Here is a 24,964-nt window from a genome sequence, read left to right on the forward strand (position 1 = left end):
TGCTGAAATGATTGTAGAACTTCAGCTTGAAGCTTCAAGTTGTTGCTGAATGTAATCAAATAAGAATATGTTATTTAGAATAAACAGATCATGTGTAATGCACATACAAATATCGAGACAAAAAGAAGGCACACCATTATTTTCTTTCAGGGGTAACCATGAACACTAACCCTAACCCTAAATACTAACCCTAAATACTAACCCTGACCACTAATCCTAACCCTGAACCCTAACCACAAAACCCAACCCTACCCTAAAATTGTTGAAAATTTAAATAAATAAATCTGTCTTTTGCTAATCTCCGCTGGACTTTACACTGTTCAACAATAACATTAAACCCTGACAGGTGAAGTGAATAAAATTAATTATCTTATTACAATGGCACCTGTCAAGGGGTAGAGTACATTAGGCAGCAAGTGAACAGTCAACCCTTGAAGTCGATCCGTTGAAAAATGTTGAAAATCATAAGGATCTGAGCAACTTCGCCAAATTGTGATAACTTGTTCAGAGCATCTCCAGAACAGCAGGTCTTATGGGGTGTATTCCTAATGGAATAATGGCACTGGCCTCTTTCAGCTGTATCATGTGCCCTGTTACATTGCAAAACTTACTCAGGAATGGTTTACGGAACATGACTAGGAGTTCAAGGTGATGACCTCCAAATTCTACAGATCTCAATCCAAACGAGCATCTGTGGGATGTGCTGGACAAACATGCCTGATCCCACCTCACAACTTACACGACTTAAAGGATCTCTTGCTTGGAGTTAACATCATGGTGCCAGATATCACAGCACACTTTCAGGGGTCTTGTGGAGGACATGTCTCAATGGCTCAGAGCTATTTTAATGTCACAAGGTGACCTAGACAATATTCGGCAGGTGATTTTAATGGGATGGCTGATTAGTGTATTGCCTAGTAGTGTATATTTGCACCTTTCTGAAAAGAACACTATTCATTGACATTACATGAAAATCTACCAGGAAATAATCCTGGACATTATAGTAAAATTTCAGCCAAAGGATCCGTTTTTTGACAAGCAGCAGCACCGTGTCTCAGCTGTTGTACCAGATTCTGGTGCTTTTCTGGAGTGTAGCAAACCCAAAATCTAAAATCATTCTTCTAAAATATAAAATGTCAACAATAAACAACAATTCCCTGATTCAGATCGTTGTTTCAGAAGGTACAGTATTTGAATTGGCTATGCTAAATTACCCTAGGTGTGAATGTGTGTATTCAGGTGTATACTTGCCTTATTCCTAGAATAGTCTCTGAATCTGTCTGAACCCTGACCAGAATAAAGCGCTTATTGGAGATTAATTTAATATGAATTCATCCTATAAATACTTTGAAATGTCCTTGATCATTTAACAGGCCCAGCCTCATTTCTTTTGTTGTTCTAAGCAGTACAAATGTTGATTTATGAAATAAATGTATTTGTGGATCTCAGTACATCACCTGCTAACCTGTGTTGATTTGATTTATATACAGTTGAGAGACATTTTCTTCATTTTGTACTTGTTTTGAAAAGGAATTGCTCTGTGTAATACTGAATCCAACGCATAAAACTTTCATTATGCCATCCTACATCATTTATCTTTTATGTAAAATGTGAAGATATTCGCACCCTTTTGCAAACCTTGTGCAATTATGCTTGACTTATAGGTTTCTCTTTCCATACTCATTTGTTTACTGCCTTTCCAATGACATTATATGGGACGGCTAAAATTCAATATCTATCAATAGCTCAACAGTGGAGTTATTAGAGCTGAGCAACGCGTTATATCACGAGGACACAAGAAAGAAGATGTAAGGGAAACTATTACACTCATACTTGAAGAAAGTCATTCAGCTGCGTTTTTTATTCATATTTTTTAACTGTTCTAAGAGTAGTGGGTTGAAATATATCAGCCCAAATGCATCAAAAGCTAGGGGGTGTAATCATCTGATATTACCGTCACTGATACATTTCATGAATCAAGGGTCTGTGCTAGAAAGAAATCAGCCCCAGCCACATGTCTTCGTATAATTCTGTCTATTTTTCTTAAAAGATCTAAAAAGTTCTAAAAAACTTCCAAAATTATTTATCTTAAGCCATTTATTAAGAGCAAATAATCTGATGGGATGCCAGAAATGAAACACTGCCTTCTTTTTTTTTTAATCTTAGAAGACCTTTTTGTGGAGTTCCTGTGTATCCATCAACAAACTCGGCACTATGTGTGCAAAGAAATATCTTCTAAGTTCACGCTTGTATTCCCTTTAAAAGATGTGCCTCCATAAGTATGAGCTGGAACCATCGGTAATACACTGGCACTAATGTCATGAGCGGTTGACTTTCGCTTTAGTGTAACAGGCATCACTGCTTTCGGTCCAGAGAGGAAGAGGAACAAATCCACACACCAATCTTGCCACAGTTGCCTCCAAGTAGCTTTTTTTTTCTTTTTTACTCAAAACAGTGGATTACAAACCTCATCATAGAAAACCTTTAACAGGACCACCCAAGGAACTGAAATGTTTCCACAGATCCCACAATGCATCTGTACAGTAAAATGCTGTTTATGTAATTATAGTCGTTTGCTGGATTATGCTTTCGGTGCCATTGTGGCCTTCTCAGTTTTGACTCTTGATGATTGAGCTGGAAGAGGGAAATTCTTAACAAACTGCATGACTCATAGAATTCACATAAAGAAGTGCGGACAAAATGTTGACTCTCCTATAAAAGTCAAGCTATTTAAATCTAACTAGCAAAAGCAATAACCTCAAGGGTAAGCTAAGGATGTTCAAGGCAGCTTCTTATATTGTTACCCATAAGGCATTTTTTAAAAAGGCAAGTTATTCCTTCGGAAAATCTGCTGGCTCTGGCTAGATGCTGAAAGCATAAGGGCCTTGCCAGATGTGTGCAGCTGTAACACTACATTGCCTGGAGGATGGAATGGGAGAGACTTATTTTTGGTGCAGCTGACACTCTGACGGTGTCTGTCTTTCGCAGTGGTTTTCATGAACACGACACTGATGAGTACGGCTCACTCGCTGAAATGAAAACATTAAATACTTTTTATTTATTTATACATTGGATCTGGTGCCCTATATTGTTCAAAATTGCGGATATGACCTTTAAAATATTGTATTTTATTGTACTTTATATAAGTATTCATCGATTGCATATAATTATTACATAAGTATTAATACTTTAATAATTCCACTACAAAACATGCAGGATTATGAGTTATTTTAGAGATAAAAATCTAAACTTTGACCTTCAAAAACACTGTCTTTACCTTAACAGCTATATATGTTATAGAAAATTGTAATTCTTTCTGTGAGTTATTCTTGTTATGTATTATTTTTCTGTTTTTCTGTTTTTTAATTTTATTTCTAATTAAAGGAATAAATTTAAAAGGAATGGATTTTTTTCCTTTAGAGAAAAATGACATACATTTCATGTGATCATGTTTCTCAAGTGGGGTTGTGATGTGATCACATGAATAAAATGTAAAAAGTTAAAAAATTTCATCAAGAAAACCATTTGAACATGTAAAGATGTGATCTAATGATTTATTTATTTTTCTTTTCTTTTTTTTTTAAATAATTGAACTCATGAAAATTGTTGGGAAAATAAAAACACATGACCTACATGTGAAAAATTAACATTTACTAATAAATAAATCATGTAGAAAATAAATGAGATGTTAAAGTAAAACATGTGTGACCTATATGTGAAAAATGAGCATAGATCAATAAATTAATCATGTGGAAAAAGCAGATGTGAAAATACAACCGTGTGACCTGCATGTGAAAAATCAAATATGAAGAGGGAAAAAAATGAAGTGATAAAAAAATAAAAATAAAAATAAATATATATATATATTATATATAATATATAAATATATATATATATATATATATATATATATATATATATATATATATATATATATATATATATATATATATATATATATATATGTGAGTCTAAAAATTGTATTGTGAAAAATTTGAAGAATAAAACCACTTTTTATCTTGGAAATTCACATGGGCGGTCATTACTCTTTAGACAATAGAAAAAGGAACGCTGTGGACACTCCCGCATGATCAGCAAGCTTAAAATTGGAAAGCAAGCTGAGGTTATAACCCCTACACTTCACGAGAAGTTGTAATGGCAGACCGTGAGACCTCAGTTTACAACTCATACAGAAAGAATAGCTTCCTTTCAGCTTATTTATCTATTCATGTTAAATGGAAAAAGGACAGATAGCACTGGAACAAATTGTAAGGCTACTGATGCGTTGGGTGGAAAAGATTGAGGACGAAAATGCACGGTTGTGTGTGCAGGGCTGAAGTAGCCAGTGGGGACATCATGTGAAATCGGACTCGACTAGCAGCGGCAGGCTTTTCCACAGCTCACTTCCGAAGCGACAGCTGTCTCCCCTCATCCGCCCAAACACGGGCTGAGAGGAAAACGAAAAGGAGGGAGGAATGAAGAGGAGAAGCGTGAGTCAGGACTATGCCCGGATCAGAAATTAACACCTGACAAGGTGAGCAGAGGATTACAGAGAAGACAAGGTCTCACATCGCAGCCATTTACAGGCTGATCAAACCCAACAGCAGCCTGATATATCTATAGCTGCCCATGGCAGAAAAGGTGCAGGAGAAATAGTCTTGCTGTCAGTTGTGTGTGTATGTATCTGTGTGTGCCTCACACACACACACACAGAGAGAGAGAGAGAGAGAGATCTGTCTCAGCTCTTAAAGCTTGAACTTGAGTGATAAGAGCATTTAAAATAAATAAATAAATAAATAAATAAGCAAGCAAGCAAAATCGCACAAACACAAGGTGTTATGTCCTACGGTTTACTTTTTCTTCTTTTTACAAGGTCAAACTTGCCAAAACTAGCTTTGCATAAATATTTATAACTTTCTAAGTTACAAATTCTATATTCTATCAACATCTATCTGGCATGACTGACACTTTTGTGACTGTAATTTTTGATATGGAAAAATGTTCTCTTTAGCATTTTTTTTTTTTGCAAAGAGTCTCCAAAATCAGTGTCTTGTAACAGACAGAAGTAAAGCTGTCATTTTAACTATTCAACCAGGACGGACCACGGAATCTTGTCATGTTAGCACTGTTTTCTGGGTAACGTACTTTCCCTGTGCTTGTCCATCATCAGTTTTGTATCTAGCTCCAAAGTTACACTCATGGTTTGTTTGGTTTGTACATGGTTTGTATTCTAGAGATACAACTTTCATTTGCCTTTCATTCCCATCCCAAACAAATTAAAACAGATCCAAACAAATTTAAACTGATGCTAAAATCAACCTTGTCTCATCAGATATCGGTGCACATTTGACAGAAGGAGAGCATTTGAGTTTCCGTATCAGTATATTTGAACAAAATGCTGTAGGAATGTTAAATATGCCTTTAACCTCAACCTTAATCTTGTATGTTTCCATACAGCTTTGAATTTACAGCTGAGTCTATGCTTTATTTATTTTGTGTCTAGCAACAACACAGTGAAGACAATCTGAAATCTCATAATTCAAGCCTAGCTAAAACTATAACTAGCATTGTTACAATCCAGCATGCTGTGATTATTTCCCTGCGTGACAAATTATTGCACAAATCTAAAATTAGAATTTTTCCAAACGAAGACTGTTCATTGTTTCTATCCACTACGTGCAACTGCTCCACATTATATAACTCTCTTGATAACTACACATGTGTAATTTGTTCACCTCTACAAGCCTCACACACAGTTATGTGACTCAAAATTGTGTATTAGCTCTTTAAAAGAAAAAAAGAAAAGGAACACTTTACTAGCATTTTCTGTGGCTAGGGTCAATGCTGTATAAAGAGCTTACAAGATTTTTCTTCTAAAAATAATAACATGCTCATGAAACAGATTAAAAGTTGAAACAAAGGACCTGGAAAAGCAGAACAACATAAAACATTGCTCATGAAATGAATATTTTCTTTTATTAATATGTAATCGAGCGATAGGATTTCAGTTAGCCACCTTCGAGACATGTGTTTACCTTATAGACATTATGTCTGTCGCCATGGTTACATTCCAACATGTATAATATCAGACCGAGGTGTAAAATGATCTTAATTCTTTCTTCAAGTAAGTTAAAGAAAGTACAGCTTCAGGTTCTTGACTCAAAAATATAACAATATGAATGTACAAGAACGAAAAAGCCATTCACGAAAGCAAAAGACCTCTGCCTCACATGATATACTGGTTTTAGTTACTGATGGTTTATTCATGCCTTTTTCATTTTACTGTAGAATCAAAAGATGTAGGAAAACATCCACTGATGGCAGGCTTATTTATAATCTCTTGAAGGGTAGCTACCATGGTATAGCAGGGCAATACAAGCTAGCATGACCATACAGAATACATAAATGCTAATAGCTATCTGTCACAATAAAAACTTCTCAAAAATGTCAAGGTTTTTCTTAAAAGCCAGGCAAACATTTTCAAATCATAAGAATTAGACCTAGACAAAGCAGAGAAACAGTAGATCAACATGAACCGGGCAATAACAGGAAACCAGAACAAGATCATAAACCATATGATGGATATGATGATTAGTAAACGCTAAGCAATACGTTGCAGGAAGTGAGAGTTTGTGAGTCCTTTACGTAGTGTTAGAGTGTGACTAAGGCAATGAGTATAGAGTGTGAACACGGCGACGAGTCGAAGTGTAGCATGTTTGCAGTCTGCTGTGTGTTGTGGGAAATTGAGTTCTGGTGTTAACACGGTGAAAGAAAATCTAAACTGAAGGACAAATCCGTAAAAACACCAGACATAAGTATAGTAACAAAAGATTTGCCAATCAGAAATGAAAATTTTCCTTAGTTATATTATAAACACTCAGAACAAACAGTCAACAAACTTAACAATTAACCTCCACGGCCTGCATCACTTCATAAGTGGGCCCCATGATTACAGCAATGCGAGTCATGCTTTTAACCAGGGTCACTGTTATTTTCCAGGCTTGTTGAGCCCTACTATTAAATCACTCCAAAAATCAAAGAGTATAACAATCGCCCAGCGACTACGCACCAAAATGTCGGCGATACATAATAAATGGTAGGGCATTTCCACCATCACTTTAACTGATAAACAGAGCCACTTGCTCAAGCGCTTCCTGACCGCTGGTACCATTAATCTGCCCATCACGTGTGTAATTATGGAGGGAACGCACAAAAGCTCACTTCACAGAGATCGGCCCAAGCTGATCTATTCACATCATGAACGCTCGTGTGTGTGTGTGTGTGTGTGTGTGTATGTGTAGCATTCTGCATATGATGTAGAGAGACTCTGCAGAGTCATCGAGTTCCTCAGAGGCTACGCTAGTGAACAGGTTTAATTAAGTGTGAACTGTCAATGCTGGCAGGGACTGCATTATTCACGCCTTAAATGCAAAAGCAATGTGGTGATTAATGTTTTCTCCCAATGACAGACGCAAAACATGTAACTTTTAGTGACTTAATGATTAACAGTTGTAAAGGGGCACTAGAGAGGTCCTTCAGTAATGGACTGTTCCAAGTTCCAACCCACAGACCTGTGTGTATAGCTAGATGAGAAAACTGCCAAAAAAATAAATAAATAAATGGAAAAAGAGAGAGAGAGCGAAAACACTGTAAATGTGGTTTTAACTTTCCAAGTTATTTACTGCCAATGCAGCGGTAAGAGAACCTGTAGCATTGCTTAAATACTATCCAAGTCATCCATTCTTGTAATTATGCTCAAAGGACAAGAACATAATTACATTTGTGATCATTAGACAGTCTTGAAATGCCTCTTATATACATATACATATGCATAAGTCCATCAAATGCAGACAGCTAGCTAACTGCAGGTTAATTAGCATCATGAATAACTACCTTGCTAAAACCCACATAAAAATCCATGATGGGATCCATTTTTAAACTTGTAAACATTCAAAACTTTTTGTGTCTTGGCAAAGTTGAAAGTAACTAGCTGAGTAGATCCTGAGTAACTAGCTGAGTAGTTCCTGAGTAACTACCTTGCTAAGACCCAAAGAAAGAAAGACTGGGGTGTCTAGAGGTTTAAAAAATGATACCAATAATTGGCACATAGGTTTCATACATTTTTTGGGGTGAAAACATTATTTCTACTCCTTTCACATATGTAGTGTTTGTACACATCTGCCTCTAAATGATCTAGATTCAAGATTCTAGCAACAGTGATGTCAGTATTACTGAAGCATTTTTCCAGCAGCACCCATCATCCCACACCTACAGTATATCTGTATGAAATCCTACACTCCAACACCTCTCAAACTCCTGATTGATGTTCTATAATGATATTCGTATCATGCAGTGCTTTTAAATTAGCTCAGCCTCCCCAGTGTTATTCCACCGGTCCCTAACCATCTCTGACTACACTTAACCCATCAGGAGCTCATACTACAATGAGATCAGGGCAAAAAAAAAAAAATCACGTGGCATGACGCATCCTTCGAGGGCTTCCCAACTGTGCATTAGATTCAAACAAAATTTTTGCATCATTTCCACCACAACTCCCAGGAATTACACTGAGTTGCCAGTTTATTGGGGAATTTAGTAATTACAGGCAAATAAGCAGATATACAGTGTTTCAGGATTATGCAGGATTGGGAAAACAATACATAGTTCTGAAAATGAGAGACAAAATGTCAAACACTTAAAATGTCAATCATACTTAAAGATTTTATCATAGATATTTTTAGAGTTGATATCTGATTACAGACAATCTGTTTCTCTGCAGAAACTTGATCAAAGTATGATATTCATATGTGTGAGGAAATCACACTTTGCTGGCAAGGTTTTAGTCATCTTTTGCTCTATTTTTGTTACCTTGTTGTAACAGTGGAACAAACTCCCCATTTCTTACAGATATATCATGCTTTATATAACGTTTTTTTACTTTTTTTCGAATGTGTGGCTGAATTATATGATTTATGATTCATATAGGGACTCGAGAACAAAACATATGATTGGTCAAAAGGTCTTGTTTAAATGCTGTGGACATGCTGTTTATAGCACAACTAACTTCCGCCCTGAAAAACGAGCAAGTGGGTAAAAATGCTAATCTTTTACACTATAGTGTAGTGTAAAGAGTAAAGCTATGAGAAGATTTGTGACGATTTATCTTCAGTTAAGCCATGGATGTGTTAAATCTACTTCACATTATCCTTAAATAATTAACCAATGATCTTCTATGGCAAAATCATAGACTTTTATGGTTTATTCTGTAAATTTAACCAATATGATGTCTGCAGGAATCTACACTTAACTTCAGAGCATTTTCTCTCACCTTTTTTTTAATTGATTGTTCAAGGGTTAAGGGCCTTATTCACGGACTCAGCAGCAGTAAATTGGTGGACCTGGGATTTGAACTCACAACCATCCAATCATTAGTCCAACACCTTAATGACTGAGCTACCACTCCTAGGAATCGAGCCAGCTCAGCATTAAAAAATAAAATTAAACACATTTCCACATATGGGTTGCTGAGTTTATGGTTTTGTAAAGTGTATGTTACAGACTTTTGGTGGGTTTTCCCTGCCTCATACGACTACCTAACATACTGAACATAAAAAAGACATGCTAGATACATAATAATCTTTCAACCCAGTGCTTAGACCTTTTATAAGGTCTCCTCCGGTGGTCTATCTTAAAATAAAATCAAACTCAGAAAGGGGGATGATTTAAAAATGAGATTTTCACATTGATAAATTCTGCCAGTTGGTGTGCAATCGCAGCAAAGTATTTTCAGTACAAATTTTCACAAGCTTTCCTCTCTAGCCTTCTTTATTTTCAGTCAGGCTGGAAAAGTGAGAACGGCCTTTGAAGTCACTGTTGTGTATAGAGAGAGAGAGAGAGAGAGAGAGAGAGAGAGAGAGAAATGCAGCACTGGAGATTAATTAAATGCAAGCTGCTGAGGGTGTCTCTTCCAATTAGCATCATTCCATTTCTTTCCTGTGGTTTTTGCTGATAGTCATGGCTTTGGTAGCACTTTTTCTTGACAAAGCCATTGCTGCTGATTTCAATAAAAAGGTATGAGGACAGATTAAAAACACTGCATCAGATTACATTGGCATAATAGCCTAAGATGGCTTCAGCACCCTTTTCTGTCTATGCGGGCTGATTAGAAATGGCTGTCACGTCAGGAGAAGAAAACTTTTACGGGTGGACTTACAACAGGGAACACTGCACCTCACGCATCAGCGAGGCCTAATAATTAGCAGAGGAGTGCCACTACTTGGCATGATTTACTGGCTGCTTTGTCACTGACTGTGGTGACATTTTTGTAACAGCATCCTGCGTTAATCAGTAGACCTGAATAAGTACTCGGGGCTGTTGATTTAGTTGGGTGCGACTGGCTTACAAGGAAATCAGAAGCTGTTATTTACCTATTGTGCGTTTGTCTTGCATGTAAGTAACGGCTGATAAGGTAATAATCGGTTTATTATGTTGTGATAGCAGACCTACTGTTGTGGGATCAAATCCTATGAATGGAAAAGGAGATTTCGGAGCGAGTTAGCAGCTTGGGATGTTTCCCTGACACGTCCAAATTCAGTTATGGACTTTATAATAGCTACACAACAATGGACAATTAGGTACACACAATTAGTGTGGCCTAGTATAACTAATCACACCACTTCTCATATGAATGCTAAATTGTTTTTTTTTTCCCTTCCATAACGCAAAGTGCAGCTCCTGCTACAATATCCCATTTAACAGAATGTAAACATCAAGGGAACATCGGATGAATGATTCATAATGACAAACAATGCAAATGAGCTATTCATCTTTTATCTAGGAAGGTAGGGCATAAAATAAAGACGGTTCATTGTTTCTGCACACCTTCAATATGCCACATCTGCTCCACTTCATTAACACACATATGATAATTATAGAGTACTGTGATGTATATGAAATTTGTAGCAATATTAACTACTAATAGATTGCCTTTGGACCTGTTTACACTGGCATTACTTGATGTATTTTGTATATCATCATAGAGCTAATACACATGAATTCAGGTGTGAATGCACCCAAGACATATTTAAAACCCATTAAGGGAATAGATTTTCCAGATGTTCCTCACAAGTCATATATGACTATCAGAATGACCCCAATACATTATAACACAGACTGTTTCCATGCATGCAATACAGTAATCAAAGAAGACACAAAGTATACTCATAGAAACAAAAGCAATTTGAATAGACACCAGGGGTGGATAAATCATCAGTCCATTAGCTAGCCCACTGGGCAGGAGGAAATGTTAATGTGCCGCCTGGTACTGTGTTTTGGTTGCCGGGAAACCTAATTGAATAGGATAAAAATGCTAGCTAACAATTTTCTATGGTGAGCAGGTTAACTTGGTAAATGCATGTACTCAAATGCAAATGAATATATACATTCCTGGCTAAACGATAATGATGTGGCCATTTTCCTTTTTTTAAGAACCTATCTGAGGTAACTCATCATGTTTGTGCTCTCAACAAAGAGGCAGACGGTCATTGGCCAATATCTCCCTGTGTCTTGATGTGGTGTTTTCATTTACATTTACAGCATTTGGCAGATGCCCTTATCCAGAGTGACTTACATTTATCTCACTTATATAAATGAGCAATTAAGGGTTAAGGGCCTTGGTCAGGGGCCCAGCACTGGCAGCTTATTAGACCTAGAATTTAAATTCTGATCAGTAGCTCAGTGGCTTTTCACTTTGTACATAAATGAGGTAGGTTTTGGTAGCAGGAAAGTTACATGTATATGCTATATGTTATATGTATATGCTAGCAGGAAAGTTACACATTTATGATGCATTTTATTTTTTTATTTGCTTAGATTTTCACATTCTGTAATGATCATGAGACATCCAGCCAGTCCCTAGTGCAGAAAGCAGTGAGGTTCAGAATGTGTAGTGTGTATTGAGGTGTGCCACACCACCATAAACCACATTTAAAAAACTATGTATATGTATATATATACAGTCTTATGCAAAAGTTTAGGCACCCCTTGATAAATAACAGATTTTGGTGATTTTTTTAATTGAAAAGATGTTAACACAGTCTCTCTTGGAAATGGAAAAAATGCACAATATTTTCAGCAAACATTGATGCATAGTTACTTCTTATGCCATAAATTGAACAAAGATAAAAAATAAAAACATTATTGTGGCACTGTGCAAAAGTTTGGGCACCCTACATAATCAGTACTTAGTAACACCTCCTCTGGCAGATATCACAGCTTGCAAACGTTTGTTATAGCCAGCTAAAAGTCTTTCAGTTCTTGTACTTGGGATTTTCTCCCATTTTTCCTTGCAAAAGGCTTCTAGTTCTGTAATATTCTTTGGTCGTCTTCCATGCACAGCTCTTTTAAGATCTACCCACAAATTTTCAATGATGTTTAAATCAGGGGACTGTGATGGCCATTCCAAAACCTTCAGCTTGCGTCTCTTTAGGTATTCCATAGTGGATTTCAAGGTATGTTTAGGATCATTGTCCTGTTGTAGAAGGCATCCTCTTTTCAGCTTCAGCTTTTTTACAGATGGTGTGATGTTTGCTTCCAGAATTTGCTGGTATTTAGTGGAATCCATTCTTCCCTCCACCCGTGCAATGTTTCCTGTGCCACTGGCTGCAACACAACCCCAAAGCATGATAGATCCACCCCCATGCTTAATAGTTGGCAAGGTGTTCTTTTCATGAAATGCTGCTCCTTTTTTTCTTCAAACATGCCTTTGCTGATTGTGGCCAAAGAGTTCTATTTTAACTTCATCAGTCCACAACACTTGTTTCCAAAACGCATCAGGCTTCTGTAGATGTTCTGTTGCATACTTCTGACGTTGGATTTTATGATGGGGACGCAGGTAAGGTTTTCTTCTGCTGACTCTTCCATGAAGGTCTTGTCTGTGCAAGCATCGCTGCACAGTGGAACGGTGCACCACCACTCCTGAGTCTGCTAAATCTTCCTGCAGGTTTTTTGCAGTCAAATGGAGGTTTTGATTTGTCTTTCTGACCAGCATACGAGCAGTTCTCTCCGAGAGTTTTCTTGGTCTTCCAGATCTCATCTTGACCTCCACAGTTCCCCTGAACTGCCATCTCTTAATTACATTTCTCACTGTGGAAACTGCAAGCTGACAACCCTTTGCTATCTTCTTGTAGCCTTCTCCTGCATTGTGGGCATCAAAAACTTTCATTTTCAGAGTCTTACACAGCTGCTTAGAGGAACCCATGGTTGTTGAGTGTCCGCAAGTGTGTGCACAAGGTTTGAAGAGTCAAAGTATTTGTAAAGCTTTGAAATTGGCATTTACTAATGACAGCTGTTGCCATGCATCAGATCTAACGAGCTGATTAAGGTCTGAAACCTTGTAAAAAGAATCTGAGACTCTGGAACTCTTAGAGTGCCCAAACTTTTGCACAGTGCCATAATAATGTTTTTATTTTTTATTTTTGTTCAATTTATGGCATAAGAAGTAACTATGCATCAATGTTTGCTGAAAATATTGTGCATTTTTTCCATTTCCAAGAGAGACTGTGTTAACATCTTTTCAATTAAAAAATCACCAAAATCTGTTATTTATCAAGGGGTGCCTAAACTTTTGCATAAGACTGTATATATATATATATATATATATATATATATATATAAAGCTTTTTGTTTTCCAAAAGTCAGTAGTGGTTCAATAGGTTTTATTTCTTTTTCAGTTTACTGATAGAAAAAAGGAAAAATAAAATGCTGTTGACCCCAGCCTACTGAACCTATTTTTTCCAGTGGGAAACTATGAATGAAAAGCTAATAGGCTAGACATGAAATCCTCCTGTCCCAGGCTACTGATTATCCAGCCCTCAACACCACTGAAGTGTTTGCTAGAGCTGTATCCAGGGTCACTCTTATTGTACAGGCTGAACAGAGCCTGGTTCGAAAAAAAAGAGAAAAGAAAAACAAAAGCTGGCACCTACTACTATGTTTAAGAAATTAAAACTGGACAATAAAATTCTCAAAACTGCTGCAACCCTCATATGTAAACAAAGAAAAAAAAAACAAGAAGTGAGTTGTCAAGTGTTATTAGCTGATTTGCATATATGCACTTCAGCAATCAGTTTTCTGGATAACAAGAGGCATATTTGAAGTGTAAATGCACAGGCTAAGAATCCAGCTGCAAGACTCTGGGTATAAATGAGGTCTGTTATGTCTATGATGGCTTGTTATGTCTGCTAAGGAACATAATGCTATGTAAACACAGAGCATGTTTAAGTATGGATATTATGTCTACTCAGAAGGTCACGAAGGGGAAATGCTTTGTCTGTCCATTGCTTTTTCATAGTTTGGATTGTACCATCAGCAAATGCTTTTGAATAAACAAGAACTGACAGGTAATTGGAGTCATAAGTCTCCTTATTCCCCTCCAATTATTTTCGTGCAGTCTACTTGAGGACCAATTATCACAAATTGTGTTGGCTTGTTGCTGACTTTTTTTTTTTTTTTTTTACTTATTAGCACTTACAAGGGAACTGATCAAGGGTTAAAAAGGCCACTATGATGATGCTATTCTTTAAATAATTATTTGGTTTTAATTATAGCCTAGTTAAATTTAACTATAAATAAAGGCATGTAGAAGCCAGAGGGATCCTCTGCCAAAAACGGAGCTCAATGACATCTTAATTTCCCTTGTGTTTCTCTACCAAACCCTGCAAATTATTGGCTGAAATACAGCAGCACTGCACAAGACCCCTTTTATTAAGCCCCTCGCTTTAAATGTCACTGCTGCCCACCTCGGCGTCAGGCGTCAGGCATGCTGGGTAGGCAAACATTGTAGGAGTAGCTCAAGGCAGTGTCCGAATCTCCTATTCGCGACTTGATCTGAGTGAAATGGAGATGACGGCGTATGCACCGACAAGGCTGATGCTAAGTGTCAGCTTGCATATACTCGTTGACAGGAAGCAGAAGATGCTCTGGCTCACATTTTCTGCCCTCTGCTCCCGACTCACACACACACATCTCTTCTCCCACGATTCCTGTGGCAGAAAGCAAATCATCTGGCTACTGATGTGTTTGTGTATGTGCCCTGCTTGCTGCGAGTTGGCACCTCCCAACAACCTCCAACCCGATGTTTGGTCAGAATAAATAGCAATAAATGATGAGGGGGTTTGGGATGAGTCATCACGAAGGAGGCATGCACAGAAAGTCATTATCCAAGAGGGAGAAAAATACAGTGCCCTGCAACAATACTGCTTCTGTAGGGCTTTAGTTCATCTCAAGAGCCCACTAGAAGTGCAAGTGGGTGACACAAAATAAAGCAGGATGGGATGGCCAATGGAATGGGAGGACAGAATCAATTGGATGCCATGTAGCCCCTTAAATGTTAATGCTCTTTGCATTTCAAGAGCCAGGAATGTTGTGGACTAGAGCAGAGGTGCTCAAGAGACAATTGTAAGGCAGCTTGGATGGGCAATAGAACATCAGGACACCACAGCTCATTCCCTTAAGTCATAAAAGCACAGATGACTTACAGACATCTGAGGTTAAAGAAAGATAGAGGAAGTGGAAATGGAGATCGATATTCAGGTTGGTGCTGCTGGCAGACCATCAAACTTGGCTGCTGGAGGATGAGGCCGTGCCAATGGGGAGGCAAGCGTCAGATTTACAATGCTGAGAGCCGAGAAAATCCCTATAAACCATTGCGACCTCTTTGTATTATGTTCAGGCCCTGGCACCTTTAAAATAAAAGTGATGGAAGCCAAGGCAAAGATCACAATAGGCAGAGAAGAAGGATGGCAAGCTTTAAATACATCACTCATCGAGGATGGCCGTGTTGTATTGAGGACCTCCGAGCCGGAGGGGACAAGACACCCCGGTGCTTCGGAAGCAGATGAGGAGGATGTGTCACTGAGAATTAATACTCTCCCAGCATTCACTTCTAATTAGGCACAGGATAGCCTTAGAGACCTGTGGTCTGATGTTACAATGAGCTTTCCACTCTGTACTGGAGAATTTTTTTTTCCTCTCCTCAGTGGCTGTGCTTTGCCAAGGCAGACAGTCAACGCAAATGCTCTCTGACGTGCAAATAAACCAAGAAGGCAGACTGCAGCTCATGGCTTCCAGTTCAATCTCATGCAGGCACTTAAGAAGAGCAGCCTTGGCCTTTTTTTTCCCACAATCACCAGCTGAACTCACTCTGTGTCACAATAACCTACAACATAGCAGAGGAGGTGGTATTTTTGGAATACCTACATATTCTCTAACCGTTTCCAGGGAAGTAGGCTGTCTGCATTTCTTCTTCTTCTTCTTTTTTTCATTTTCCCCCCATTATTTCAAATAAGGAAACATCCATTATGAATGCTTGTGTAAACAAATCTGTGCTACTCCTCAATCATCAGGCTGATCGTCCACAACATGGCAAGGATTTTTTGCTTCTTTGTTAAGAAGCCGGCATTGCCGACATGATAGATGTTGAGGCAGTGTGCCTGAAAGCAACCTAATTATAGAACTTGGAGACAGCAAGGCAGAGATGGAGAGGAAGAGAGTGGGGTGGGATATAAAGAGGTAAAGTGTGGAATGCTTCCCCTCCATGTGACATTAATGTTATCTCCCAGAAGAGCCAGACTCTTCTGTAGTAGTCTCAAACTGGCAGATGTGGCTAGACAGACAGAATCAGGCTGATAAATAACGACGACAGCACAATAGCCGTTTTTCCGCAGCAGTGGTCTCTTCTCAGAGGAGAACGGGGGGGGGAGGCAAATGGGGTAAAAGGGGCAGCTAAGAGGGCTCTTAAGACTGAGACTAAAACGGTTGACAGAGACATTAAAGAAAGATTTCTTCATACAGCTCAATCTTAGCGGCTGTGTTCACATGTGGCTAGTCGTGTCTGGAGTGTCGGAAGAGAGTGTGAAAGCGCACCCTGGCTGCATTTAAGGGCTCCAGTACACCATGGTGCTCCAATTATTCAACCTCTCGGCCTGAAACCTTTTCACCAAGCCAGTGTGTCTGCGATTAGAGCGCTGAACTTGCTCCCTCCAGACAACTTGCGCAAACCTCTGGCAAATGCTCAAACCTGACAGTTACCAAGTGAGACCCTGAAAACTAAGAGGAAAAGACAAAGCAGGAGAAATGACAGAGGGAGTTTTTAGGGACTATGAGCAGTAATAGGCTGCTCCAGCTGCAAGGGATTTGGCCTGACATTTTTGCAGTGCAATTAGGGAGCTCTTTTGTCTGTCGCAGCTTTCATGTGCTGGTCTGTTGCTTCTGGTCTTCACAGCTCGGGCCAGAAAGTACATCGGGCCAATTTGAGTGTGATGCCGTGTGATGGGCTTGATTTGACTCTATTAGGACCTTAATACATTCATGAATGAAAAACAAGGTGCCACCTGATCTCCTGCCGCAGGGAGAAAGAGATGTCAGCAAACGGAAAACAAGGAAAGTGACGGAACACTGTCAAGAGTGTGGAGACACTCTCCAATCGAGCCAAAGACTGCAATGTTATTGACAGGGACAACTTTGTTTATCTGCCAGAGTCAAAAGACCTTGACAGAGTTTGGTGACTTGGCTGCTTGAGCTAACGGGCCACTGGTGATCTCCTTTAGTCTTACAGTTTAAAGAACAGAAAATTACTTATTTATGATGCATGACGTGACCTTTTCGTACGCAAATGTGGCTCAGAAAATATCATCCTCATTCATATTTAGTCCCTCGTGTCCCTTCATGTCTTCTATTGAAGTTGTAAAAATTACTATGCTACTTCTAACTCGTTGTGGGAAAAATATAGTAGTAAAAGTTGACTAAGTCCAGAATGTTTTTACAGCAGGTGCTCTGTTATAAATCCCAGAAACCAGAATGACCTTTAGACAGGCTACTGCTATCTTTGACCATTAAAGGGGCAGTTGTTTTCAGAGCCCCCTGCTGCAAGAGAGGTGAATTGCAGCTGCATCAAAACATAGACAAACCTTTCCCTTACTCATAAATCATAACAGTCTTTATATTGAAACTATGTACAATGCTGTAATTTGCATTTTAAGGAAAGGGAGCAGAGCTGAGAAGCTAATTTCTTGGTCAGAAAAATGCACAAAGTTGAAATAAAGAAACTAGACAATATATCAAATCATGGGGCAAATTGCATTTTCATTTAACAAAGAGACTGTTATAAAATATAACAATTCTTTTTTTGTTACCTTGGATTGTCAGTGGGTTCTTAGAAGAGAAATGCCCAAGTGCAGAGGTGGACATTAATTATGTAATTATGGCTTCCCCAATAAGAAACAAACTGGACCTTTAAGGTTTGGTTTGTACAGTGTGTTTGAATGATGAAACATTGACACCATACCACTGCTTTAAACCTTGGGTTGGTCTTTAGCCTAGTATGTCTTAAACCATAGTCATCTGTCATTACATCACTTCCTGATGATTTTTTTTTTAATCCTACCAGGAAAAACACACACTGGTGTCCCCTAGTGGCTTACAGTGGCTTTACTGGTATTGACACTACATCCCAGTTGAAACCTGATTAGTGGTATTAAGTGAGTCAGTATCGTCATGTGGATTATTTTTTATTGCTTTCTCGCATTCCCAAATCGGACTCATTTGAATGTAGTCAGGGTTCAGCGTAGTAACCCTGGTTATGGTGGATCCGGAGACTTTCCCAGGAACACTGGGCATGAGGCAGGAATACTCCCTGGATAGGATGCCAGTTCATCACATGCACAGACACAATCACATGCTCGTTCACACCTGCGGGTAATTTATCATAGCCAATCTGCTGCTGGCATGATTTTAGGAGAAAACAGTTTTTAGACAGAGCAAACAACTGTTTGGACAGACAGTATCCTGATCTCACGATCGAACCAGGGAACTTGCAGCTGTGAAGCTGGTTTAATTACATGATTTTATTAATAAACTACATGACATCATTAAATTTAAGAGAAATTTGTTTGAATTCGAAACCTAACTTTCAAGTAATTCTTGCATAAATTGGTTATTTTCAGTGTCTGTGTTGTTCAAACAATCAAATGTCTTACGTAATTATAATCAGTCCCTATAAAATTGCCTTTTCATGAAAAGCTCTGGTGTTAAAGGAGCACTACAGGGCTTTCATTTGGCAGGCTTCATCATTGAAACTGCGAATGACAGACACACGCTCGTGGCAGGTGTTACTCTTCAGCTTTGGTGGGTCTAAATTACAGAGGATAAAACATGGCTAATTTTGCCTCTCTGTATAATGTGTGTTAAATTTAGCAGCCTAATGCTGAGGAGAACTAGTCAGAGGAGAGCGGCGAATATGCTCTTCTGACATGCCAACAAAACCCTATTTTTTTCAGAAATGTTGTTTAATTATCTTAACTTGTCAAGTTTCTTGCAAGAATTATCCGTGATTAAAATCCCTTGCAATTTCGTACTTTGTTCTACTACGGTTGTCACATTATAACACTGTTTAGGCAATTACTGCTTCTTTCATATGGGAATTACTTTTGCATTTCATTAAAAAAAGGAGAGCTGCAAGAATAATTGCATGTCTTTTTTCATTTCATCTTCTCCTTGACGCTCTTCCCCCCCCCCCTCTCCTCCCTCTATCTGGATCTAAGGAGCACATAATCAGAGGAATAAACAGTCAGACGGTGAATGGAATTTGTTTGAAATTGCAAATAACTCCAGACTAAATCTGGTGTCATCAAGTGATTCGACAACAACTGCAGGTTTTGACTAGGAGGTAAAACAATGTGCGTGTTGACTTAGCTCTGAGAAAAAGCTTAGCCTCGTGATGTACAGCTTGTTCCTTCTCATCATTGCTGTGAGACACAGTTGTGAGGATTTGACATGGTTTGTGAGGCTTTTTTTTTTTCCTTTTTGGTAAACACTCTGGGCCATATTCGGAGTTGCGTAGTGTTTGTGTGTGTAGTGAGGCGTTAATATCTAAATTGTGCATGTGTATTTAGCGCTTCACGCACAGTAGAGGTTAGTGTTTGCTGAAAACAGAGACGTGTCTCAGTCACACATCATTTTGACCTTGAACTGAGAGAAAATATCCATCTTAAATATGTTTATACCGAAATATTTATGCTTTGAGCTTCTCACGCTAATTAATGGGTTGGTGCTGTATTGTTGTTTATCCTGTGAGAAGTTGGTGGTAGTTTGTCGCTCTGATCTCACAGTGCAGCTTCATTGGCATTTAATGTAAACAGAAGGGACAATGGTGATGTTTCTTTCACTATTAGCTCCTAAAAGCAAAACAACAAGTGCCTATTTCCTCACTGCTCTCTATGAGATTACAAGTGTGGTGGCTCCAAGGACAGTATCAGGACAATTGTTGAAACCTTGGGAACTGTTTTTGAGGTGGTAGATGATCAGCATTGTGGTTAATGTAGGAAAGTATGAAAAGGAAAAGTGATAATAGACCGATATTTTTGATTAAAGACATTTACACTTATACTCAGCACTTATTACAAAATAAATCTGGTAAAAAATTTTCTGAAATTATACTGTGAATATATTGCATCTAGTAGGCTAGGTAAAAATAGAAATACTTACAAAAAACTACAAATTTTTTAAATCCCTGAGTGTCTGCTTTCATTTGTGCTTCAGCACTGTGGTGTGTGACATGACAAAGAAAGTCAATCCTGAACATGGACACAACTAAACAGACACAAATTCCATTTTTTCTGGCCTCCGGAGAAAAAGAAAAGAGTGAAAGATCACACTGATTATAAACATTATCATGCAAGTCATTCAGCGCAGATTTTTCCTTTAAGTGCATTTTTATTTCATACTATTAGCTTGAGAAAGGAGCTACTGCCTGACAGTTTGATAGCCCCAGTATGTTGCACTAATAATTATGTTTTGGTCTGTAAATCCTCTAAACAAATGATGAAATGAAATTTGAGGCAAGTCATTAATAGTTTTACCGCATCAAATCAATAGCGCATGTGCCTCAATGAGGAAGGAGAAAGATGCAAATCATTGCAAAAAAAAAAAAACAAGTTTAAAATGATATCATGTTCAAGATCATCACTGAACATCATTGTAAACAACACAGCAGCATGTAAGTGCTTTTATCCCAGGGCTGTGAAGCTTCTCGGTCCCATTTGCATCCATGTTGATCATTAAACTACAAGTTAATGTACTGTGGTTTTAAAATATGCAATAACATGTTTAATAACACTTACTTATAGCATATTTTTTATAAATATAATATGATTACTAAGATACTTTTCATTAGCTCTGTGTCTCCACCTTATTATTTGCTACTGCATTTACACTATATGTGGAATTCTTTAGTATGTTTATATCCTTTACTGTATGTAAATAATAATTTATTGGAAATATGATGTATTTGCATGACAGATATTAAAGCATTTACCTTTTCTAAATGATTACTAGGTATGTAAGGGAGCATTTGGTGCTGTGCATTATATTTAGAAATCTGTCCTGGTCAAGAGGCTTTACGGTTCAATGCAACTCCTCTTCTTCATTTGCAGGTAAATGCTTCAGAAACATTGTCATTTATTTCTGCTGGTTTTCACTTCACTGAACAGCATATTGAGAAAGTCATGTAAACCACAGTTATGGCTAGAGATCTACACAAACAGACTTCAGCTTCTGTGCGTGTATACAGTAGGGAGGGGTTCCGGAGTCTGGTCTGGTTGTTTTCAATGGCACAGCTCCCCCTAGAGGAGGGAGAACAGGCAACACCTCGTTTAAGCCACGTGATCCCTTCGGAAAAGAGCAGAGCCGCCTAGTCAGAACATAATCACAATCTCAATAAGTAAAGCTTCTTACAAAATGGAAAGACAGACATTCATTCCGGCACAAAAGCAATGTTCAAAGCTCAGAGTCGGGCTTGGCGGGCGGCTCGCGGGGCGCACGTGTGCGTCAGGCTGACAGATTTGGAGCTTGCTCACTCTATTGAGAGATGACTTATAACCCACACTAGCCTTTCAAGAACAAAACAAAATAATAACCCAGGGGATTCTAAAACAATTCCCAGGTCTCTGCGATAATCAGTTTCTCTCCGCTGTGTCTCCGCAGCTTTGAAAAGCCCAGGTCCCTGCTGATTTGATTCAGAATAAGGGAGAAATTGCAGTGCTTCCACATTCCAAGCCTGAAATGATGTGCATTGAAAGAGGTGAATGGGAGTGAATGCTAAGCAAACCTAAAATGAATAGGTTTCCAGTGACACTGGATATGAATATGAAGATGATTCAGAGATGCCATTTTCATATCATGAGCATGGGTGTGACCCGGTTGATAGAGTTATATAACCTGAGGAAATGTAGTAATCATGAACACTACTTCTACCACTGATACTACAACTAATCATTTCATTAAGGGCCAGTTAGATTATTATTTTTTTGTTTACAAAGATCCAGATAAGTAGCTAACATGATTTTGTGGCATCCTTATGAAATATGAATAAATAGACTAAGGCTAGAAATTAGACAATTCTGAAAATGTATTGTTTATTAAATATTTGTTTCTATTCAAAAAGAAAATGGTTAATAAAATCAAAAATTGATTAAACCAGTGATTTCTTGTCCAATGAGCTGCCTTCAACTACATGAATGCACTCAATTCATCCAATCACAACAGAGGAGCTGCTACAGAAGCTATGAGCTAGTTCACGTTTACATAGTCGCTGATCTATAGCCATGTTTTTCATGCCGTATTTTTTCCAAGTACTCGGTTCAGATGCTTTGTTGGCTCCACATATGGAATGCAATATGCTATGCGATGACCTCCCTCTTACATAATGTCTTTCCCACGTTTAAGCATGCCTTTTTGTTCACAGATTTGAGGAAAGCCCTGAACTAACCAAGAGTGGACACCAAGATAAATGATTCAGGCAGTTGCTCAGCTATCAATGATAACATTAGCCACTCTAATAAACTGTAACCTTGAACCTTAAAGAGTATTTTGGGTTTTCTCAAACTGGATTCGCCTCTTGCCTCATAAACATTGTGACTGAGCCTGCTGCTGCAGGGAGATGCTGAAGGTCAGCGGCATCCATTCATTGCTCCGTTCGCTTTAATGTTTGCACCGTAAAACCCGAGAAAATTCCCATAAAAACCCAGAGCAGAGACGAAGCAGCTCATCTCACCTTTGTGAGGAACCGTGACCTGGCAACTCATATCTCTGTTTAGTTGGGACTATTAGTTTTTCCCACTAAGGTGTCGCACTGGTGTGGTGTTCTGTAAGCTGTTTTATAAAGCACCGCTTTGAAAACGACCTCGTCTTTTGAAGGCAGAATGCGAGCGGACTTGTTTATCTGTGCTCTATGCAGAGGTTGCTGAGTCCGAGTTTTGTATTTTTTTTTTTTTCCGGCTATAGACGCTTGGCGGTGAGCTTTGAACACCCGCTTTTGCTGACGCTCCTCTTTCTGACACCGTATCTGCTCGAGAACATTGCTAGCGCTGCTGCAAATCAAAGTACTGGCCTTTCTGGATTCCTAAGAACCAAGAGCTCTGTGCTTTCTCTGTGCTTGCTCCCTCTTGTGACTACATCCCTGAATTCATCTCAGATTTGAATGTAAAGTACATCATTGGGCACACAACAGCATGGATTCAAAGAAAGGTTTCCATTTAAAATCTTGGAGATGGAAAATGTCAACCAGTTGGTTTTAAGAGTTGCCAGACAGCCTGGGGACCAATGGGAGGGTCCACATGCCCATAGCCTGAACACTTATTAACTATTTAGCACCTTAGATTGCGAAAACAGTAAATTATTAAAAGTGAAGGTGCCCACAAGGATTTTTTTATTTTTTATTTTTTTAAAAGGATGCATCTCTATGAGGAGGGTGACAGTGATGCCATGCTACAGAGAATTTCAATAACTACAAAGAAATGTTGCAGGATCACCCTCTTACATTTCTTTTATGCAAATGCAGAAAATAACAAAAGGGCCCAAATCTGATGTCCACTCAAGTGAAAATGACTTTTGTGAAAAGACCAGAGAGCACTTTCAAAGGTAATGAAATTTGGAACGTGTCACCCTTCTCTAATCACATCCCTGCAGGAAGACTCGTGGCTCACAGTTTGCACACCACTGCTTTTGCACAATACAAAAGCAGCCAAAAGTTAGGGGCTTTAGCTGGCGTGTTCTATGACATGTCCTCTGTCCATCCTCCACTAGTTCTTTTTAGATGCCAGGAATCTGTTTGCTTGCTGATGGAGCGAAGTGAAGCACCTTGCCAAATAAGACTCTTTTTTTTTTTATTTCACTCCCAATTGCCTCAATTCCTGAGAGACTGGCTTCATTTCCATCCTAACTGCAATGCGTATAAGCTACCACTTAGTAACACTGGATTCAAACACCATAAAACCTTCACTTTAAGCTGACACTATAAAGGTGGAAAAAGCAGATATTCCACTTTCAGTAGCGTTATTTATTTATTTATTTCATTATAACCGGGTTGTGACAGATTGGTAGTTCTGGGAACAGCGTCAGATTTACAGTGGATGAGAGATCTCAGATTAGAGACTTTCTTATTCAGTGCGTACATTAAACAGTGTGTTTACTGCTTAACTAAAGAAGGTTGATCGTTTAAAGCGGGCATCAATTTGAAAGACGTCCCATAAGGAACGCAATTAAGCCACTCACAAATCACGGAGGGTGAACATGCTAAACATCTGCGCCTCTTTTCCTGTTGCTTTAAATCAGGGGTTTGCATTTGCAGTCCTGGAGAGTCTAGCACTGTTCAGCTATTTCCTTCTTTAATCTGTACTTTTATATTTTTATTAGAAGCTGGGTTACACACATGATTAAATAGATGTTTGTGTGGTTCATGACTGTGAAGTTGCCAGAATTTTCTTGACTCGAACCATCTGTTACATGGTTTTGCAACAGCTTATAAGTCACCAGCGTTATACACAAGCACTTGCTTTGCTTATTCATAATATTCTTGGAAAAATCAGGGATAGAAAATGCGGACTGAAAAGGGAGATGTCTGTCTTTAATG

This window comes from Hemibagrus wyckioides, linkage group LG21 (assembly GCF_019097595.1).
Source record: "Hemibagrus wyckioides isolate EC202008001 linkage group LG21, SWU_Hwy_1.0, whole genome shotgun sequence".
Lineage (NCBI taxonomy): Eukaryota > Metazoa > Chordata > Actinopteri > Siluriformes > Bagridae > Hemibagrus > Hemibagrus wyckioides.